The following is a 19,172-nucleotide window of genomic DNA, read 5'->3' as shown; positions in this document are numbered from 1 at the left end:
CAAGGGGAGGTGATCGCGATACTCACCTCTCCTGCCAGCGTCCAACGCCGCCTGCCGCGGCTTCCCGGATGTTGCCATGACGACCCGATGTTGTCATGACAACATCCGGGTCACCAAACAGCAGGAAGATACTTTGGTCATGCGCAGTGCATGACCAAAGTATCATCTGCAGCGCAGACAGCCCGTATAGCACAGGGACGGTGCTCCATCCCTATGCTATACAGGCGAAAAGAATAAAAAAAGTGAAAGTCCCATAGTGGGACAAAGAATAAAAGTAAAAAAAAAAAGTGTTAAAAAATAAAGAAAAAAAAATAAAATCCACCAAAAATAAAAATGTCTCCATCAATAAATATTATGGAAAAAAAAAAAAAAACAATAAAAAAAGTACACATATTTGGCATCGCCGCGTCCGGAACGACCTGACCTATAAAACAGTCCCACTAGTTTACCCCTTTAGTGAACCCGGTAAAAAAAATAAATAAAAAACGAAGCAAAAAACAATGCTTTATCATCATATCGCCAAACACAAAATGGAATCACACGTGATCAAAAAGACGAATATAAACAAAAATGGTACCGCTGAAAACGTCATCTTGTCCCGCAAAAAACAAGCCGCCGAACAGCACCATCAGCCAAAAAATAAAAAAGTTATAGCTCTCAGAATAAAGCAATGCAAAAAAAAAATTTTTTCTATAAAATAGCTTTTGTGTAAAAGTGCCAAAAAACGTAGAAAAACTATATAAATGTGGTACTGCTGTAAACATACTGACCCGAAGAATGAAGCTGCTTTATCAATTTTACCACACGCGGAACAGAAAAAAAAAAAAACACATTCCTGAATTGTTGGTTTTTCTTTATTCTGCCTCCCAAAAATCGGAATAGAAAACGATCAAAAAATGTCACATGCCTGAAAATGGCATCAATAACAACGTCAAGTCATCCCGCAAAAAACGAGCCGTCACATGACTGTGCCAAAATCTGGAAAAATTATAGCTCTCAAAATATGGCGATGCAAAAACTAGATTTAACAAAAAAATGCGTCTTTGAGTGTGTGACAGCTGTCAATCATAAAAACCCGATATGAATCTGGTATCACGCCGACCCGAAGAATAAAGTCAGCTAATCACTTACACCGCAAGAGGAACGGCGTAAAAATAAACTCTAGGGTTAGGGTTGAGATTTTTTTTCAAAAGTAAAAAAAAAAAAAAAAAAAAAAAAAAGACGATATGGCGACTAGTGTTGAGCGCAAGTGCTCGCTACTTGAGTTTGCATCGGGAGCTCGGGAATGCACTGAGTATTGCGGGTTCTCAAGTGACATGCTCAAGTCTCCGCCCCATATGCTTCGCGGCCAAAAAAAAACATTGCAGGGATTGCCTGCCAAGCACAAGCGATCCCCGCATGTGTTTTCTGGGTGTCTAATAACCGTGAAACATGTGGGTGGGGATTCGAGCATGTCACTCGAGCACCGGCGATACATGGTGCATACCTGAGTATCCGATGTAAACTCAAGTAGAGAGCACTTGCGCTCAAGACTAATAACATTAGGTCATTATATTGAATAAGTTGTCATCAAATTGTGTTGTACCTCTGGGTTCAAAATGTTCACTATACCTCTTGATAAAATCCTTGAGGGGGTGTAGTTTCCAAAATGGGGTCACTTGTGGGGGGTTTCCACTATTTAGGCACATCAGGGGCTCCCCAAACGCGACATGGCGTCCTCTCTCGATTCCAGCCAATTTTGCGTTCAAAAAGTCACACAGCGCTCCTTCCCTTCTGAACTCTGCCGTGCGCCCAAACACTGTATTTTCCCCACATATGGGGTATTGGCGTACTCAGGAGAAATTGCGCAAAAGTTTTTGGGGTCCATTTTCTCCACTTACCCTTGTGAAAATAAAAAAATTGGGGCTAAAACATTGTTGTGGAAAAAGTTTGATTTTTTTATTTTCACGGCTTCATGTTATAAACTTCTGTAAAACACTTGGGAGTTCAGGATGCTCACCACACATCTACACCGCGTGCAGAATTATTAGGCAAATGCCTATTTTGATCACTTTGATACTTTTTATACATGTTGGCTCTCAAGCCTATGCAGCTTGGAGTAGGACAACTACCAATTAAGTAAATCTGGTGATGTGCATCTCTGTAATGAGGAGGGGTGTTGTCTAATGACATCAACACCCTATATAAGGTGTGCTTAATTATTAGGCAACTTCCTTTCCTTTGGAAAAATGGGTCAGAAGAGAGATTTGACGGGCTCTGAAAAGTCCAAAATTGTGAGATGTCTTGCAGAGGGATGCAGCAGTCTTGAAATTTCCAAACTTTTGAAGCGTGATCACCGAACAATCAAGCGTTTCATGGCAAATAGCCAACAGGGTCGCAAGAAGCGTTTTGGCCAAAAAAGGAGCAAAATAACTGCCCATGAATTGAGGAAAATCAAGCGTGAAGCTGCCAAGATGCCATTCGCCACCAGTTTTGCCATATATCAGAGCTGCAACGTTACTGGAGTATCAAATAGCACAAGGTGTGCGATACTCAGGGACATGGCCAAGGTAAGGAAGGCTGAAAAACGACCACCTTTGAACAAGAAACATAAGATAAAACGTCAAGAATGGGCCAAGAAATATCTTAAGACTGATTTTTCAAAGGTTTTATGGACTGATGAAATGAGAGTGACTCTTGATGGGCCAGATGGATGGGCCAGAGGCTGGACCAATAAAGGGCAGAGAGCTCCACTCCGACTCAGATGCCAGCAAGTTGGAGGTGGGGTACTGGTATGGGCTGGTATCAAAGATGAACTTGTGGGACCTTTTCGGGTTCAGGATGGAGTGAAGCTCAACTCCCAGACCTACTGCCAGTTTCTGGAAGACAACTTCTTCAAGCAGTGGTACAGGAAGAAGTCGGTATCGTTCAAGAAAAACATGATTTTCATGCAGGACAATGCTCCATCACATGCATCCAACTACTCCACAGCGTGGCTGGCCAGTCAAGGTCTAAAAGAAGAAAAAATAATGACATGGCCCCCTTGTTCACCTGATCTGAACCCCATAGAGAACCTGTGGTCCATCATTAAATGTGAGATCTACAAGGAGGGAAAACAGTACACCTCTCGGAACAGTGTCTGGGAGGCTGTGGTGGCTGCTGCACGCAATGTTGATCGAAAACAGATCAAGCAACTGCAGAATCTATGGATGGAAGGCTGTTGAGTGTCATCATAAAGAAAGGTGGCTATAGTGATCACTAATTTTTTTGTTTTTGCATGTCAGAAATGTTTATTTCTACGATTTGGGCACTGATATTGGTTTACCTGGTGAAAATAAACAAGTGAGATGGGATTATATTTGGTTTTTGTTAAGTTGCCTAATAATTCTGCACAGTAATAGTTACCTGCACAAACAGATATTCTCCTAAAATAGCCAAATCTAAAAAAAAAAACCACTCCAACTTCCAAAAATATTAAGCTTGGATATTTATGAGTCTTTTGGGTTGATTGAGAACATAGTTGTGGATCAATAATAAAAATAATCCTCTAAAATACAACTTGCCTAATAATTCTGCACACAGTGTAGATAAGTTCCCTGAGGGGTCTAGTTTCCAAAATGGTGTCACTTGTGGGGGGTTTCCACAGTTTAGGCACATCAGGGGCTCCCCAAAAGCAACATGGCGTCCGCCAATTATTCAAGCAAATTTTACATTCAAAAGTCAAATGCCGCTCCTTCCCTTCCGTGCACCCAAACAGTAGTTTTTCCCCACATATGGGGTATCTTCGTGCTCAGGGGAAATTGCACAACAAATTTTGGGGTCCATTTTTTCCGTTATCTCTGCGAAAATAAAAAAAAAAATTGGGTCTAAAGTAACATTTTTGTGAAAAAAGTTAAATGTTCATTTTTTCTTCCACATTCCAAAATTCATGTGAAGCACATGAAGGGTTAAAGTCCTTGAATGTGGTTTTGAGCACCTTGAGGGGTGCAGTTTTTAGAATAGTGTTACTTTTGGGCATTTTCTGTCACAAAGACCCTTCAAAGTGACTTCAAATGTGATGTGGTCCCTAAAAAAATGGTTTTGTAAATTTTGTTGGAAAAATGAGAAATTGCTGGTCAACTTTTAACCCTTATAGCTCCCTAATAAAAAAAAATTTTGGTTCCAAAATTGTGCTGATGTAAAGTAGACATGTGGGAAATAATAGTAACATAGTAACATAGTTTGTAAAGCCGAATAAAGACTTGGGTCCATCAAGTTCGACCTGTTAGTTCTGTAATTGCTAAAGTTGATCCAGAGGAGGACAAAAACCCCAAATGATTTGGCCAATCTTCACCTGAGGAAAAATTCCCTCCCGACTCTGAAACCAGCAGTCAGAATAAATCCCTGTATCAACCTACTATTTTATTTTATTTTTAGGTATATGCTGAAATCTGCCTGGTATCTAGAAATGCATCCAGTCCCCGCTTGAACTGGTGTAGTGAATCTGACATTACCGTCTCCTCACTCAGTGAATTCCATATTCTCACTGCTCTTACCATAAAGAACCCCTTCCTATGCTGGTGCTGAAACCTTTTCTCTTCCAGTCTTAGTGAATGCCCTCTTGTTACCGTAATATTCCTCCTTTTGCACAAATCCCTGACAAGGTCTCTATACTGTCCCCTAACATATTTGTACACATTTATTATGTCCCCCCTCAACCTTCTCTTTTCCAGGCTGAATAGTCCTAGTTTTGCCAACCTCTCTTGGTATTGCAGTCCCTCCATTCCCCTTATTAATTTTGTTGCCCTTCTTTGTACCTTTTCAAGCTCATTTATATCCTTTCTATATATTGGGGCCCATAACTGAGCACAGTATTCCAAGTGTGGTCTGACCAGTGCTTTGTACAGTGGAAGAACAATGTTCTCATCCTTTGCAGCTATACCTCTTCTGATACATCCCATTACCCTGTTTGCCCTTACAGCAGCGGCCTGACTTTGGGCACTCCAATTTAGTTTGCTATCAATCAAGATGCCCAAGTCCTTCTCCATCTCTGAATTCCCCAATGATTTCCCATTCAGTGAGTACTGGTGACTTCCATTTTTCCTTCCCATATGTATGACCTTACATTTCTCCTTGTTAAACCTCATTTGCCATTTAATGCTCCACCTACCCAGCTTATCCAAATCCCTCTGTAGGTCTGCACTGTCCTCTTTTGTATTAATTGTTTTACATAACTTTGCGTCATCTGCAAATATTGATATTTTACTATTTATCCCGTTGACTATGTCGTTAATAAAGATATTAAATAACATTGGGCCTAGTACAGACCCCTGTGGTACCCCACTAGTGACGCTTACCCAATCTGAGTATATTCCATTTATAACCACCCTCTGCCTTCTATCCTTTAGCCAGTTAGCTACCCACTTGCAGACATTTTCCCCCAGCCCCATCATTCTCATTTTGTATACCAACCTATTATGTGGCACGCTATCGAACGCTTTTGAGAAGTCGAGATACACGACATCCACTGGTTCCCCCTGATCTACTCGAGAGCTAACCTCCTCGTAGAAGTCAATCAGGTTTGTTTGGCAGGAGCGATTCCTCATGAATCCATGTTGGTTCACGATTAAAAGATTATTAGCATCAAGATGCTCCGTAATTGCCTCTTTAATGAAGCTTTCAAAAATTTTGCCCACAACGGACGTCAGACTCACCGGCCGATAGTTTCCGGCGTCACTTTTCGCTCCCTTTTTGAATATTGGCACTACATTCGCCTGTCGCCAATCAAGTGGCACAGACCCAGTCTCAACAGAGTCCTTAAATATAAGATATAACGGTCTATCACATTACTTAGTTCCCTTAGTACCCGTGGGTGTATGCCATCAGGTCCTGGTGATTTGTTTATTTTAATGTTACTGAGGCGTTTCTGTACCTCAACTTGGGTTAGATTTGTCATACTTAGTGGAGGATTAAGCTTGTCACTTCTCATTTCTCCTGTTAGTTCGATTTCCTTTGTGAAAGTTGTCGAAAAAAAATTATTTAATAGATTAGCTTTATCCTCATCTTTCTCTATGATTTTGCCTTCCTCACTTTTTATCGGTCCAATATTATCAGATTTAATCCTTTTACTATTTATATACGTAAAGAACAGTTTGGGATTTGATCTACTTTCCCTAGCAATACGTTTCTCTGTTTCCTCCTTCGCTATTTTTATTTGTTTTTTACAGGTTCTCGTTTTTTCCTTGTAACACATTAGTGCCTCCTTACTGTTTTCCTGTTTTAATCTCTTGAATGCCTCTTTTTTGCTATTTAACGCCCCTTTTACGTTCTTGTTCAACCATATTGGTTTCCTCTTATTTCTGGCCCTTTTATTCCCATACGGTATATACCTCTCGCACTGAGTATTCCGAATTCTTTTGAAGGTTTCCCATTTACTATTCGTATTCCTTTGATTAAGAACTTTGTCCCAGTCAATAAGTTGAAGGCTTTCTTTCAGCTGATCAAACTTCGCCCTCCTAAAGTTTAATGTTTTTGTTGTTCCCTTATTGATAACCCTACTGAAGGGCATTTTGAAGTAGATAATATTATGGTCGCTATTACCTAGGTGCCCCCCTATCTGTACCTCAGTTATTCTATCAGGCCTATTAGTCAATATTAAGTCCAACACAGCCTTCCCTCTCGTTGGTTCCTGCACTAGTTGGGAGAGATAATTATCCTTAAAATTTGTCAAGAACCTTTTTCCTTTCTGAGATTTACAGGTTTCTGTTTCCCAGTCAATATCCGGGTAGTTGAAATCCCCCATTACAATCACTTCATTATGTTTTGCTACTTTGTCTATTTGTCCTAATAGCAGATTCTCATTCTCCTCTGTTATATTGGGTGGCTTATAGCAGACCCCTAGTAATATTTTATTATTATTTTTTGCCCCCTCTATCTCTACCCACATGGACTCGACCCCCTCTTCTCCTTCTCCTATATCTTCCCTTAGTCTGGGTTTTAGACATGACTTTACATATAAGCAGACTCCTCCGCCTTTCCCGTTTCCGGTCCCTTCTAAATAAACTATAATCTAATAAATTTACCGCCCAGTCGTAGCTATCGTCTAGCCAAGTCTCTGTCATACCTACGATGTCATACCTCTCCTCCGATATAAGCGCCCGCAGCTCATCCGCCTTATTGGTCAGGCTTCTTGCGTTGGTCAGCATGCAAGATAAAACTTTGGGGTTATTTATCATCCTATTCTTCTCTAACGATCTAACTGTACTATCCCCACCCCCCTCTCCACCCTCATTATATTCATTTCTCCCCTTCCCCCTTGCTTGCCTCACATCCCACCTATTTCCTTGGTCCCCCCCCCCCCCGTCTCTAGTTTAAAAACTCCTCCAACCTATTAGCCATCTTCTTCCCCAGCACCGCTGCACCCTCCCCATTGAGGTGCAGCCCGTCCCTACGGTAGAGCCTGTAGCCGACCGCGAAGTCGGCCCAGTTCTCCATGAACCCAAACCCTTCTGCCTTGCACCAACTCTTTAGCCACTTATTCACCTTCCTAACCTCCTGTTGGCGCTCCTGTGTGGCTCGCGGGATTGGTAGTATTTCTGAGAAAACTACCTTGGAGGTCCTTGCCCTAAGCTTCCTACCTAGGTCCCTGAAATAATTTTTAAGGACCCTCCATCTACCACTCACTTTGTCATTGGTGCCGATGTGGACCATGACCGCTGGGTCTTCGCCAGCCCCACCCAGTAACCGGTCAACCCGATCAGCGATGTGCCGGACTCGAGCGCCAGGGAGGCAGCACACCGTTCGGCGATCCCGGTCTTTGTGTCAGATTGCCCTGTCTGTCCCCCTAATAATAGAGTCACCCACTACCAGAACCTGTCTTGCCTGCCCTACACTTCCCCCCTCCCCCTCATTACTGGAGCATACACTCTCCCGGCGGTCAGAGGATCTGTCGTGCTCCAATAATGCCGGTTCTGAACCAGCCTTCCTATACTTCTTCCCTCTATCCCTCCTAACTGTTATCCAGCTCCCTGCCTGTTCAGCCTGCACTTCCCCTCTATGCTCCACCCCCAGTATTGACCCATTGAGTGTCTGCTCGGTGAGCAGCAAACTCCGTTCCATGTTGTCGATGCTCCTCAGTACCGCTATCTGAGCACTTAGATCCAGAATTTGGGCTTCCAAGTGCACGATATGCTCACATCTCTCGCAGCAGTATGGATCCTCGAGCGGGTGCTCACGGAATGCATACATTGCGCAAGATGTACACTGCACGGCTCCGGCCAACATGGACGTCATTCTAAATATGGGGATACAGTCAGTATATATATATACACAAGTACAAAACACAATTATTTATATATAGGTGTATGGACGGGGATCAATTAGGGATGTGCAAGTGTATCAATTAGATATCGGCGGGGGATCAGTTAAGTATGGACGGGGGATCAATTAAGTATCAAGTATGGCCGGGGGAATCAGCTAAGTAGGTCAGGTGGATTAATTAAGTAAAAATTAAAGTAAAGAAAGAATGAAATACAGTCAGCAATTCAGTCCTAAGTCCTCCCTTCCAAACTCCCTGAATCCAAAGTCACTGAAAAACAAGTCACACACTTACTTTCGTTCGCACTTATGCTCCGGACACACGCAGCTCGTTCACACTCGCAAACTAAGAGATTTAAAGAGTTTTTTTTTTTTTCCTTTTCCAGCAATGTACCCTTCACCTCAATGCACTTCCAAAGGGAAATGTTATTTATTAACTATTTTGTGTGACATCTCTCTGATTTAAGGGCATAAAAGTTAAAATTTGCTAAATTTTCAGCACATTTTTGTTTTTTTTTCACAAATAAACGCAAGTGATATTGAAGAAATTTTACCACTATCATGAAGTACAATATGTCATGAAAAAACAATCTCAGAATCAGTGGGATCCGTTGAAGCGTTCCAGAGTTATTACCTCATAAAGTGACACTGGTCAAAATTGTAAAAATTGGCCTGGTCATTAACGTGCAAACCACCTTGGGGGGTTAAGGGGTTAAACATGTATGTTATCAAAAGCTTAAGCCTGCTGCATTAGTTATATGGCCATATCTGGTACTAGAACAAATGCTAAATAAAATAGATCCCAAAAATAAAACGATACAATTGTTTATGAAAAAGGATTTTATTGATCATACAAAAAAGTGTTCCAGTCTTACAAGGTGTAATAAAAACTTGTAAAATGAAGGGGGAGGGATGAAATGATGCAAAAGAAAAACATGCCATGCATATAAAATTATCACAATATACAATTTAGATAGGCTCTCTGTTTATTTTTAGCATGGTATCAAATAAGAATATAATAATGTATCGTCAAAAAAACATAAGATGAACAGAATAAATCAGCAAGCATAAGTCATAAAACATACAGTGTGCTTCGGGCACAGCTTATAGGGCTTGATAAAAAATCCCTTCTACTTCTGATTTATGTAAAGTTTACTGTTATATACACAAAGTGAATTTATAATTATCCTCTTCTGAGTCACGTGATGGTGATTCAGACTCCCCTGGAGAACGCTACGCTGTGTGGGTGACCCAGGAGTGACTTTTATAATGTAAATCTAATGTCAATCTAGAGGCATACATAGTAAAAGCAACTTCTGGCTCACAAAGCGCAGTGTGATCCGGAGAGTGAACTGCCGCCACATGACTCTCCTACACTACCATTTACACAGGTTTAGGGAGAAAAAACTTAAAGGGGTATTCACATCTCCAAGATCCTATCCCAATATGTAGTAGGTGTAATAATAATATTGGAAAATACCTCCAATTAGAAATGTAGTATAGTTTTTCTGATTCACCATGTCCCTTTCCTCATGTGCAGGTATTGCAGGACCTTGGGTATCCATGGTTACGACCACTAGCAAGAAGCTGTCACTATTAGTGGTCGTAACCATGGATACCCAAGGTCCAGCAATGTCTGCACATGAGGAGAAAGACATCGCGAATCAGAAAAACTATACATTTCTAATTGGAGGTATTTGCAAATATTACACCTACTGCATGTTGGGATACGATCTTGGAGATGGGAATACCCCTTTAATATGCTTGACTGCAAGCACATTGAACTAGAAATCCCCTCTATTATTGGTAGAAGTCGATAACTTACTAGAAACGGAGATTCCTCCAGAATTTATGCTAGAGAGAAGGCAGCCATTTCTATTCCTGTTATCAGGTGGGTTTCAAACCCATTACTTGTGAACACAGAGAAAATGAAGGCTGGTCCTATTAGGTGATTCAAGATTTGCTCCTGTGTTATAGTAAACATATTAAGAAATAGCGTTCATGCCAGTGTTTTAGGAAAACCACTAGGCAACCTGCATGCGGTTTTTCACATTTTCCTAAAATGGTTTCCTGAAGATAGCCTGTATAAGCTAAAATTGTGATAAAATGTAGACTACTCAAAAACAAAACAAAAAAAAAACTGTACACGCACAATGCCTGAGGTTATGAAGGTCTAGCGAATGTGACTGCACACACTATTGTTGTATAGCGTACAGGAGTCTAGGTGAACATACTGGGTGAGCTCTGCATCTACAGACTAAGTTTAAAACAAGAATATCTATCTATATCAAGAATAAAATGATTCTAGCACTTACGAGCCAGGCATGATGATTTTATTTAATTTTTCTACATACTTCAAACACAAAATGTTATGGCTTCTTGAATAAAGTTAGCCATGAATGAAACAAATCTGAGTTGAAAAAGCTCAATGATCTAATATTCATGTTCTAATGATCATAGGGACCCCGGAGTGGTACTCACAGAGATTAAACATTTATCACCTACTGTTTTGATAGGTTATACATGTCCATTATGGGGGAAAACAATGAACGCAGCCCTTCACTTTAACTCCTTACCGACATGTGAATTAATAGTACATCACATGCCAGGTGCCAGTGTATGGAGTGGGCTCAAGAGCTGAGCCTGCAACAAACCTGGAGGATACCATTTGTGGCTGGGCTTTATACGAGAATGTCACTAACTATATACAGCAATACGGCAGTATAGCAGTATATAAAACAAGCAAACTGGTTCAAGTCCCCTAAGGAGACTAAAAAATAAATAAAATAAAAAAAAAGTTTACAAATCTTAAAAAAATATATATATAAAAATTGGTATCATCCTCCTTTAATAAAAAAAAGCATATTTGGTATCACCATTTAAGAGTCTGATCAAAATATGAAATTTACACATATGGTAAACGTCAAAGAAAAAAATGCAAACATTTATCAAAATGTCGTATGCACCCCTAGATCAAATATATACACAGACACATACATTATATAAACTATGACAACAATGGGGTTTAAACATCCCCATGTGTCTTGTTCATATACACAAAATCACAATTACAGATCTTTTGGAATGTAAAATTCCAATATCTAAATAAAATCCTTTGGTGGTGCTAACAAGAGGATAGAGATTCCCAATTCCCACTAAGCCATCTGATTGTGACTTTGTTTAGATGGCAAACTCGATTTATGCCTCCATCATCATTAATCAGCATCAGTCACAGAAATGTATTTATTTTCACATGTAAAACCATGGCCCTAAAAAACAATGAATGCGGACAGAAAAGACCCAGAATTAAAAAGAAGTATATCCACAGCAAAGAGGGTCACAGAATTGGCTTCATTCACAGTGAGAAAATTCAGTGTAAATCCATCATTAGGGTCTTGATCAAACTTGCTCTAATTTAGGACAAGCCATTTTTGCATCCATAAAGCAGTCTTCCCTCAAAAGAGATAGAATGAAAATAACTGGTACAATGAAACAGTAAGCACTGTTTCAGTACAAGTGTGAACAAAGCCTTATTGTGTTCAAAAAGATTTCACATTTAAAGAAGCACTCCTCTCTAAGTTTTTATCCTCTTAATATATTGCAATCATCATATCATAGCACTGTGTACTTACAATTACTCATTTTGCCTTACTACCCAGCTAATTCTTCTCTTTTCTCTGCTCTATGTAAAATCAGGAAGTCTCTTGTCCCTGCATCTATCATTCCCCTCTTCAACTCCTGACCCAGCTGTTCCCTCCTTCCACCCCCACCTCCCCTCCCCCCACCAGGGACTTTTGCAGTGACTTCTGACTCATACAGGGAAAATTGACCTCCTGTTTCTACACAGAGCTTAGGATCCAGCTAATCCGTTTTTAATCACGTGATGTCATAGACTTAATGGAAAAGAGAAGAATTAGCTGTGTAGAAAGGCAAAATGAGAAATTGTAAGTAGACTATATAATATGATTATGATAAACATTGCACTTCCGGGTATACTTCGGTGCACAAGTAGGACCCCAATCCTTTAAACCGTGTAAGTAAGACTAGCCACTTGCTTCTCTACATAGACTGAAATATTTTATTGTTCATAGAAATTCCAGATTCAAGACGTTTATGTCAGTAAGACCTTCAGTCATCTGGGAGTTGATTTCACTGCAGCTAGGCCACTTGTCTGAGCAGTGGATACTGCAGACACCTTTCCAGTGTTGCCTGCTGCAGTGTAAATCAACTCCCAGATGACTGAAGGTCTTACTGACCGAAACATCTTGAATCTGGAATTTCTATGAACAATAAAATATTTCAGTCTATGTGAAGAAGCGAGTGCCAAGTCTTTCGTACACTATATAATATGATGCAATATATTAAGAGGATACAAATGATGATGGAGTGCTTCACTAATAAAAGGGTAACATTTGACAAGCCTCTATATTACTTATACTATGTAACAGGAGAATTACAATTAACAAACAGTAAGAAGTGCATGTATGCAAGTAAGGACATAGCAACTAGGTACCAAATATCACAATGTTTGTATCTTAAATACTTATGCTAGTAGCGCATTACCATGAAACTTCTCCCATTAAATCCAGTGTCTGAGAAAGTGGCTCAGATCTACCAAGTCTATTAGCTTTTTTTTTTAAAGGATATTGCCTACCAAAAGTAAATGGCTCATCATAGAATTGCAAGATGTACAAGTTCACATATAACTAAAGAGCAAGGACCCGTGTCGCAGCTCTTTGTGCGTCCATAGCACTTACATCATTACACAGAGTTCTAGTTTGAGGACAAAGATATTTGTTAGGCCTCTGAAATGCCATATTGTCATTTATTGCTTTGCCTCAATCCCTATTTTTTGTAAGTAGAGCAGTAGTACTGACCTTATATAAGGGTCCAATTACTATGTGCTACGTAAGTGTTAACATTTTTATAGAGCGCAATAAATGAGGGTATATATTGTCCAATTTTATTGTATGACAATCAAGCATAGGGCATGTGCAGTTTTTGGTACAGGGTGAGAAACTAAAGCCAATATTTACAAAGGAGACATCGGAGCCTGGAAATTATAGGCCAGTAAGTGTAACTTCTACCGTGGGTATAATCCTTGACGGTTTTCTAAGAGATGCTATCCTGAAGTACTTCAATAAGAATAACCTCATAACCCGGCATCAACATGAGGGATCGGTCCTGTCAAACTAAGCTGATCAGCTTCTATGAGGTGAGAAGTTCCAGACTGGACCAGGGAAATGCAGTGGATGTTGTCTATATGGACTTTTCAAAGGTGTTTGATACAGAGCCACACAAAAGGTTGGTACATAAAATGAGAAAAATGGGACTAGGGGAAAATATGTAACTGTGTTAGGAAATGGTTCAGTGAAAGAAAACAGGGTGGTTATTAATGGTACACACGGATTGGGTCACAGTTATCAGTTACCATAGGGGTCAGTATTGGGCCCTCAACATTTATTAATGACCTTGCAGAGGGTATACAGAGTAGAATTTCAATGTTTGAATATGATACTAAACTCTGCAACATAACACAGGAGGATAATTTATTATAAAGTGATTTATGTAAGTTGAAAACTTGGCTTGAGAAATTGCAATTAAGGTCTAATGTAGATAAATTTAAAGTTATGCACTTGGGCACAGGAAATAAAATGTATAATTAAAGTACTAAATTGTAAAACACTGGGTAAAACTATCCCTGAAAAAAGTCGGGTGGATAGCCAATTTAACTTTAGTGAGTGATCAGTGTCAGGCAGCTGCTGCCATGGGAAATAAAATAATGGGATGCATTAAAAGAAGCATAGATGCTCATGAAGAGAACATAGTTTTGCCTCTACACAAGTTCACTAGTGCGGCCAAACGTCTCCAGAGTATAAGGATAACATAGTTGAACTTAAGCTGTTTCAAAGAGCGACCAAAGTTATTAACGGAATGGGTGAACTGCAATACCAAGACAGGTTATCAAACTTGAGGTTTATCAGTTCGGAAAAATTAAGCCTTAAGGGCAATCTTATTAGAAATATATAAGGATGACAGTACACAGATCTTTCTAATAATCTTTTTTTCACCTAAGCCTGCTTCAGTGACAAGGGGGCATCCTCCACGTTTAGAGGAAAGGTTTAATCATAATCACAGACGGCAATTCTTTACTGGAAGAGCAGTGAAACTATGGAACTATTAGCATCTGACCCATGGGGTATATCCCTTCTGGATCAACATGTTAGGCTATAGGTTTAACTTGATGGACTTAAGTCTACCTTCAACCTTAAAAACTATAATCGTATAGTACAAGGTTAGAAACTAAAGCATAATAGTATATCGTGAGAAAGCATAATAGTATAGTATGAGAAACTAAAGCATTATAACAATATATGGTGAGAAACTAAAGCATTATAGTATAGTACAGGGTAAGAAAATATAGAATAGTCTATGGTGAGAAACTAAAGCATGATACTATAGAATGAAAAACTAAAGCATAGTAGTATAGAACAGGGTGAGACACAAAAGCACAATAGTATATGGTGAGATACCCAAGCATAATAGTATAGGATAAAAAAACTAAAAGCATAATAATATAGCACAGGATAAGAACCTAAAGCATAGTAGTATAATAGAGGGTGAGAAACGAAAGCATAATAACTATTCATTAAGGCTTGTAAAAACAACATTATGACAACCGTATGAAGTGTTGAGGATAGACAAGTATAAGGCTAAACTTAGAAAGTAAATGGAGCACTGTATGTGGGTGAATGGCTAGTTTTCCACACAAATGCTTGCATATGAAGAAACTAGACAGCCTGCCAGAGAATCCGTTACTTGTCCTACTCCTGTAGCAAGCATTAACGTTTTGGCTGAAGGGGGAAAGTGAGGAAGAAAATCCAAGTTAAAATTGTTAGATTATTCATTTCTAAACACACAAAGCACAATGATTACATTTTACATGTAAAGAAAATAATAAATGTAAAACGCAACTGCCAAATTCATGCATTAGTGAATTAATAGCACTATATATTAGGCATTGGGCAAATTTTAGAAAGATTGTACAGCAAGTGTATCCACTGTGCCATCAGCTAAGAAAAGGAGGTACCAGAGATTTGAATGTTAGGCGAAATTCACAATGTAATATGTGAATGGGCCTTATCATTAGAGTAAGACTTAATAAAATCTACTGTCCCATTAAAGCATGATTACTAATGAAAAAGGAGAGGTAACTCCACCTATTAGCCAAAGCAACAATTGGCTTCCAACTCTAAGGCTGTGTTCATATGCAGCGGTCACACAGCAACTGAAAACCACAACAGCCTATGATGCCGAGGTATTTTCATGGTTTCCATGGACAATCACTATCTGTTAAGGAAATAGCTGTTACTCCTGCAAAACAGTGGGGACCATTTTATTGGGGTCTTGCAAACATTTCCCTGCAAGATTAAAGGGAATCTGTCAGCAGGCTTTTGCCATGTAATCTGAGGATAGCATCAGGTAGGGGTTAAAACACTGAATTAAACGATGTGTCACATGTCAGGTTGTGTGGCGTTGTTTACTTAGACTGAAGGTTTAATCACCTGGGTCATTATCATTGCTGTGATTAGCTGGCACAAGGACAATAGTCGGACTCCGCCCCTTCTGTGATAAGCAGCTCACTGTCTATAGACTATGTACACAGAGAGCCTGGTGTGGGAGGGGTTAGCTTTCTCAGCTCTGCTGCATTGCAAAAATCTAAAAACTGTCAGAGCTGCTGCACCCAGTAAACTAAGTGATACATCATTGAATTCAGGGTCTCTTTGCCTGCATCAGGCTGCTCTCAGATGAGGTAGCAAAAACCTGCTGACAGATTCCCTTTAAGTGCCAGTGTATGAAAACCATGGAAAGATCACAGTGGCAAAAGGACACTTGCAGTTTAAAATCGCAGCATGACCACTGTGCGTGAAAGCAGGCTAAAGGATTGCAGACATATTGCAAACAGATCTTTTATTACTGTAATAAAGGCTGCACGCACATCAATGTCCTATAGTTCAGTTTGTTCTTAATCACCTACTGTCTACGCACAGATTTCTGTGACACTTTGTAGAACTGATCCATATATACATGTTATTCTACAGCCAATTGTGTCCTCTACAGCGGCCCCACCAGCTGATCTTGCGAAGAACCTCTAGTCCTGGTGATACCATTGAGACCTGCATTGGTATTGTTCCCAATTACATGACCGCTCTGACAGCCAATGATGAGGCTCACAGGAAAAATTATTTGGAGCAACAAATTTTATTAGGGCCTATGTCTTGGAAAAAAAAAAAAATCCTCTTGTGTCTTCTGTTGGTTTGATTGGAGGAGGGAGAGGGACATTTACATAGTTATTACGTACTTTTCACTGAAAATCATTTTTTATCCCCTTAATACTGGCCTCACTTAAATTAATTGGTGAATGGTCCAAGTCCACTATTTTGCATGCCCTGTTTAACGGCACGGCTTGCTCCTGAGCAAAGTACCATCAGTTGTTTCAAGCCGTGATGAGAGGACAACCTTTTGCTGCAACAGTGGACAGAAATGGGATTACTTCGTCTATAGCTGCGCAGGTGCTCCCCCTGCTGGATTGTCCTACAGCAATGACTTATCCATGAAGACATAGGGGTGCACCAGTGCCAAATTTGAAACAGATTCATCGCAACATAAGGTTAACTAATAAATCAATTTCAGTGAAATGTATGAATACTGTGTAAAAGCTCCTCTCAACCCTCCTCTGACAGGAGACACGAGGAAAGGTTTTTTTTTGTTCTTTTTAAGGCATAGGCCCTGGTAAAATTTGTTGTGGAACAATTTTTTCCTGTGAGACTTCTTATTGACTGTCATAGTGATCATGTGATTGAAACCAATTTTGGTCTGGATGATATCAACAGGACTGAAGGTTGTTAGCAATACGTGTGCACATAGGGAGAGACTGGTCAACCAAATGTAGAGAAGTGGACCAAGCGCAGTACCGTACTAGTCTGGTCTCCCCTTAACGTTCTCGGCCGGCTTGTGAAAGCAGGTTCTCTCAAACTCTGCAGCATTTCACAGTGGCTGCAATAACAACCAGGCTTCCATTCATCAAAGCTGCTCCTGGAAAAACAGATTGTATAAAAATTGAATTTCATCCAGAAAACAATCGTGTGAACTTAGCCTAAAGGTTAACCTGACCATCTCCCCAAACTGTTTATATAGTCATGTTGCTGGCTGAAAGATGTAAGCCACATCTTTGCTCTTGCAATCTGCTGCTCCCCAACTGAAAGCAAAATGCGGGTTTCATTTATATGCAAATGAGGCTTAATTGCTCTGGGAGTAGCCACTGCCTCTATTCCCCACCTTCTCCTGCTGGCTGATAGCCCCCTGGGTGGTCTGTGCAGAGAATAGAGACAGGGAAGGCAGAGGCTTGGCATGTGCTTTTTCACTCGCAAAGCACTTAATGGGGTTGTCCCACAAACAAAGCACCTTTTAATCAAGATATCTTGGAATAACTAGCATTTGGATGTGTTTAAAAAGGAAAATTACTGTGCTGAGAAGACCCTGCTATGTACGGTGTTATTTGTGGTGTCCGACTATGTATAGGTGCTGCAGCTCATAGACTGGTCATGCATACACAGGTCCTGGCTAGGGGAGAAAGCGTAAGTGAATATACTAGTTATATGGTAGGGACTCAACTGCTCATTTGTGTGAGTGAACACATTTCCCTTTCTGTTTTATCCCACCGATGCCACTAACTTGTCACGACCAGCACTCCTCTGTCTCCAATAGACAGGACAATCACACAATTGACAGACGATTAATGAACGAGGCCACGGCTGATTTCGCTACTTGGCAGGTTATTGGGAGCTTCCCAGTGAATGTATAGTATATACACATCCGATTCCAACACATGGGTATGGATATACACGTCAGTATGGTCACTGCCGAGCTCCGCAATAATCAAAGAAAAAATAGCTGCAACCACCAATCGTTTATACAGGCTAATTGGAGAGTGTTTCTGCTGCGTCACCAGCGCTCTGAGCTCATCATAAATAAAGTTAGTGACATATGATTTCAGCAGGCCGCAGAAAATAATAAGTCACTGACTTGATCCAGGATGAGCTCACAGGGCTTGTTCCTATGATAAAACAGCCAGGGAAGTGAGTTTGCACACACAAACTGCCATGTCACCAGTACATTCACTTATGCTTCCTCCCCTGGCCAGGACCTGTGTGTGCGTAATCATAAGCTGCAGGTCTACATGGTCAGACACAACAATTACCCAGTACACAGCAGGGGCACACATATAAGATTATCTCAGCACAGGAACAGTTTTTTCTGTTTAACACTTTTAATTGTGGAGCTTCTTAATATTCCACAAGCTAGTGGTTAAATTGTATTTTGTGGAACAATCCCTTTAAACCCCATTTACATATTAATTAAAGCAGCGATTTTTCAGTCAGGGAGCAACAAATGTATACGTAAGGATGTGGAGGATATCTTTCATAGAGCAAAATGATGACAAACAGTTTGGGGAGAGTGGGTGGGAAATCACTCTGACCCTTTAACAGGGTATTTCGCATTTCTATCATTCATCACAAGGATCTGTGGGAGTTGTAACCCTGGGACCCAACACAATGGCTGCAAGCAGCTGTTTCAATGGGGTAAATAACTGGTAGAGTTTTCATAATGTGACAGTGTGCATGCTTGGCAACTGCACCACTGAAAATCTGCCTCAGTGCAGTCAGGGGTATTGGGGCTGCCACCCATTCTAGCAACTAGTGGGAGCCAGGAATAGGACCCACAATATCCAATATGTTATAGGTGCTTGTTTATAACTGGAATACCACTTCAAACTAATTAAATCTTTCTATAAAAGGAGCAATAATGCAAATTACAATATATAATAAGCTTAAGAA

The 19,172-nt window shown here is 40.2% G+C and overlaps 1 long non-coding RNA gene across 1 annotated transcript; it reads right to left on the bottom strand.

The window, feature by feature from the left end:
• Positions 1–9,096: 9,096 nt before the first annotated feature.
• LOC141170800 (uncharacterized) lies at positions 9,097–12,359 on the bottom strand. The gene is made up of 2 exons (XR_012252317.1): positions 9,987–12,359; positions 9,097–9,754 (listed from the first exon to the last, which is right to left on the bottom strand). It is a non-coding gene; the product is annotated as an uncharacterized lncRNA (long non-coding RNA).
• Positions 12,360–19,172: the final 6,813 nt, after the last annotated feature.

This window comes from Phyllobates terribilis, unplaced genomic scaffold, assembly GCF_046119375.1.
Source record: "Phyllobates terribilis strain yellow unplaced genomic scaffold, ASM4611937v1 Scaffold_1__5_contigs__length_1240528914, whole genome shotgun sequence".
Taxonomy (NCBI): Eukaryota; Metazoa; Chordata; class Amphibia; order Anura; family Dendrobatidae; genus Phyllobates; species Phyllobates terribilis.
The sequence above is the reverse complement of the archived record's forward strand: the minus strand, read 5'-3'. Positions and strand labels throughout refer to the sequence as shown.